The 4,769-nt window shown below is 31.0% G+C and overlaps 1 long non-coding RNA gene across 1 annotated transcript; it reads left to right on the plus strand.

Annotated features, from left to right (window-relative positions):
• On the plus strand, positions 1-4,147 carry LOC117128550. The gene is made up of 2 exons (XR_004451913.1): positions 1-268; positions 307-4,147. It is a non-coding gene; the product is annotated as an uncharacterized LOC117128550 (long non-coding RNA).
• Positions 4,148-4,769: the final 622 nt, after the last annotated feature.

Raw genomic sequence — 4,769 nt, forward strand, 5'->3', positions numbered from 1 at the left:
TCCTAGTTTCCTTATTTAAACGGAAATCGACAGTGCGAATTTCGGTTCCCACAGGGGGGTTTAAAAAGTATGGTCCTAAAAACTGGGCCAAGATCGTACGTACGTACAAGGACGTCTATCAGAGCTCGTTAGTCACGGGAGAATTACAAACAGTGCCTCTTGCTCTTCCAAAGCCAAAGACGTTGCTTGCCCAGTCTACCTGGAAGTTAATGTGAATTCTAAAGAAAGACGTGAATGGTGAATTCTTTGAAACAATTGAGTACTGGACGTGAATGGTGAATTCTTTGAAACAATTGAGTACTGGAGTCCTTTCTGAACAAATTTTGATAAGAGCAGAACCATAATCCCATAGATGTTGGATTTATTAATGGGCCTATGTAAACTGAATGTCTAAACATAAGATAGTTGTAATGGGCCGATCACTATCCAATAAATTCATCCATTTGGGCTGAACCCATTTCACCTATTATCAATATCCAATAGTGCACGTTCCTAGCTCGAACGAAAATGATAGATACCTTTTTTTGCCAACAGGGCTATGAGTCCTTCTCATGAATAATATATAAGCCACGTAAGCATAGCTATTATAGAATTACATAATATATAACACTAAATTACATTAATTTATTGGTAAATGTTGTTATATAAACTAAAATATTTTAGTATAGAAATAAGAAACCCGCACGGTTGTGCGGATCGAAATCTAGTTGTTTTTAAATAGCTATCCACTCATAATGAAAAATAATATACGTACTTCTTTTGAGGAAAGTTTGTTTTTTATTATCTGAATATATATGCATTTATATTTGTCACACCAAAAAAACATGAAATTATTGTTTTTAGAATTTATTTACAAAATTGAAATTTTTATTTACATTAATAAACAAAAAGAAATATGAGGTTTGCATCCCTATTAAACTATATTGTATAATTCACTTATAAAATTAAAAATGCATTTATAAAATATTAAATAATTATTAAATAATAATTTTTATTTAAATTATTATTTGCCTCCGATGAATTTTTTTTGAGAAATTAGAACGTCTACCAACCATTTCTACGCTATTTTGCATACTGCCAAAAGGGTACCTTTTCGATACTATTGACAATTTCGGAGGACACTGATACCCCTATAACTTCATATATGTGCCTATGCAAAAGCTATCTAAAAGATATCACAAGATTTTTCACAGGAATTGTCAGTCCAAAACTACAACCCTTACCATGTTTATGATTCTATATTGCATTTTTTTTCTTTCTTCCATCGTATCTTCACTAATTCTGAAGATCTCTCAACATCTCTCCTCTTCCATCCTCTTTCCTCTCAGAAACACCTCCAATCTATGACAAACCCAAAATTTTCTAACTTGAGACGAAATGGAAGACGCTGAACACTAAGCTTCACAACTTCTCATTCCGGAGAGAATTTTCGCCGTTCGTGAAGAACGAATCAGAGTGAGGGTACCAAACTCTCTCTCCCTTAAATCACTTTGTTCTTATCTGTTTAGAACATAGACCATTTCTGAGATCTAATCGTCTACCTAAAGAACAGAGCTGTAGATGGAGAATAACAACTCAGAAAGCTCACCTTATCTGATCCTGGAGAGTTTCTTCTCTCTCGTTGATGAGCCTATCGGTGTTAGAGTGATGTCGTACAACAAACCGTTCGCAGTCAGGCAGATCCTCAGTGCCACCGACGCCGATGAAGTCAAAACTCCAAATGATAAAGTGGAACCAAAAAATTAGAAAAAATATTTACAAGTGACTCGACAATTACAAAAATATCTCAGTCCAAAAACTATTTGAATCCATGCTAAACGTTTTCGTAACCTTCTACAAAAATGGAAATCATCTGCAACTAAAAATACAATATTTTGCTTAGTTGGATAAACAATGAGAACCACATGCACAAGCAGATTGTAAAAACTATTGTCCAACTAATATATTTTGTAATTGGCTTAACAAAATTGTTGTCCAACTAATATTATATTTTACATATCTAACATTTTTCATTGATAGCTAACATTACTTTTAGCTGAGCTTTGAAAGTTTTAACTGGATAATAATACTTTTAAAATATATATTTTAGTTTTGTTGAAGATAATATATTCTTAAAAGGACATGTATTTTTTAGCCAATTATGTATAAAACGTAATTATTTTCATGCACGACCAGATTGTCAAAACCATTGTCCGAGTAATATAAATTGTAACTGGTTTAACAGAATTGTTGTCCAACTAATAATATTTGTACACATCTAACATTTCTCTTTGATAGCTAACATTATATTTAACTGTTCTTTGAAAGTTTTAACCGGATAATAAAATTTAAAAGTAAATATATTAATTTTGTTGAAGATAATAATATATTTAAAAGGACATGTATTTTTTAGCCGATTATGAATTTATACATAATTATTTACATTATCTACAGATGATATTTCTAATTTGGAGGTTAAATTTCATATAACTAACATGTAACCATTATGTAATATATTAAGTCGTGTACGTAATTTTATATTGACATGCAACTTTTATATTTCATAGAGTTAATCAGAATAACAAGTAAATATGTGTTAGCAATGTAAATATGAAATTAGCCGTCTATTTTTCTAATAACAAGTAAATAATGTGTTAGCAGTATAAATATAAAACTAGCTGTCAACGTTTTGGTATTAGCCACTCTTTTTTACATGATCTCTGTTTGTATTTCCTCGATCTACCTCTTCTCTTTTTCACCCGCTCATTTCCATGTTCATGTTCAAGTAGTCGGCTGAGTTTTGTTGGTACTGATGCGGTGGTGGCGACTATGAGCTTGTTGGCTTGTAAAAAGCGGTTACGTCAATTGTTTGGGATTGTGGTGATGAGTGGTTGGGTATGATCAAGTGATTATGTAAAGAAAGGAAACAGAGAAAAAGAACAAAAACTTATGAGCTCATGAGTTTGTTTGGAACTCATATATCCCCTGATTTTGTTTAGATTCATTGGCAAAGTAAAAAAAGAAACAGAAGAAGAAAGTGGAGATAGAAGCCAACGCTAATGAGAGAGAAAGAAATATAAAATTTTCTTAAGTTTATAAATCGAATGGCTGAATTTGCTCTGACAAAATCTTCACAGAATCTTTGACAGATCTTCATGCTAGTTACAAACCTACAACCTTAAATCAGAAGAAACCTTCACGAGGGCTTTGGAGGTAATTTTGTATGTTCTGACACCACAATAACATCTAATTTTTCACTGTTTTTAGCATTTTCCTAGTATCACTATCTTTTATTGGTTTTCCGCAAATTATCCCAATATTTTTCTAGATCCGCTACCGAGAGAAATGTGAGATTAATGGATATGAAGTTATGAACCAACACTCCCAAGCAACTTGGAGGGATTCACTGAATCCGAGGATCAGTTGTTCTCCGTATTTTTGGTAATTTGTTAAATTATTGAAAATTTAGAGATACTTAAACAATAAACAAATACGGGCCCACGGTTTTCTTCTTGGAGGTTTCATCAAATACTTTTGCATTTTTGGTTCAAGCAGCTCCATTAACAACGAATTTTATCAAATTTTGTTTTTGCTAACCGAGTATCCTAACCTCATCGAAGTGGTCCAGACTAGAGACCGAAGTGAGCATGAACGCTGTTAGGACGTCACCATGTGGCTCACCATGGAACGGTCTTCGGTCTCGGATGCTGCAGCTCATATGTAAATTCTGCAGTAGCCAAGGCTCGAACCCAGGAACGAGCACTCCAACTGGAGCTTCTATACCACTAGACCAAAGCAACTTGGTTGAATTTTATCAAATTATAGATGCGGTTTCCAGTACTTTGCGAGGCGTCTTCCTAATACATATATAGAGCCTTTAGTATAACGTGTGGTACCACTGAAATTAACCTTATTATGTATACGAAAATGTAGTATATAGTATATACCTTAGTTTCTCTATAAATTCCCTAAATAGGCCATGTCAACTTTAAACCCTTTAGTATAACGTGTGGTACCTCTGAAAGTAACCTTATTATGTATACTAAAATGTAGTAGATAGTATATACCGTAGTTTCTGTATAAATTCCCTAAATTTCAGACGTCATTTGAAAACAAAAAAAAAAACAAAGCTAACGATGTAATTCTTCAACATCACAACATATGTTTTTAGCAAAAAAAAAAAAAAACATCACAACATATGTAAGTCACTTAATATATCCCCTATATATTATTCTAGAAACATTGCAACATTTTTTTGTAGCCACATGTCATCACTAGAATGATTCTTAGAATTATTAGAGAAATATGTTGGTCCATCTAAATATATAATAAGCATTTTATTAAACCACAATAAATACATTATTAATGTGCTTCGTTATTTCCTTAAATAAGATTACGGAATTGTCTATTATGGCTAAAATATATATATGACAATTAATGATTTTGAATAATAAAGATTTGATAAAATGAGTGTGTATTATAATTATATTTGTTTAATTTTAAGCTATTAAAATAAATTAAACAATCATAGTAACCATATAATAAAAATTAAAAAAATATTTCTATATTATATTTTGAATTTTTAAAAACGAGTATAAATTACTAAAATTGTTAAAAAATTCACATTCAAATTTTTTGATCTATGATTTAAAAATTTTGTTATGATATGATACAAATAATTAAAAATAATATAAGTTGAAAGTCTCATTTAATAAGTATTAAAAATAAAAGATATATAAATATATGTATCATTTTAAATTAAACTATATGTCATATAAAAATACATAAAT

Source organism: Brassica rapa, chromosome A09 (genome assembly GCF_000309985.2).
Source record: "Brassica rapa cultivar Chiifu-401-42 chromosome A09, CAAS_Brap_v3.01, whole genome shotgun sequence".
Classification (NCBI taxonomy): domain Eukaryota; kingdom Viridiplantae; phylum Streptophyta; class Magnoliopsida; order Brassicales; family Brassicaceae; genus Brassica; species Brassica rapa.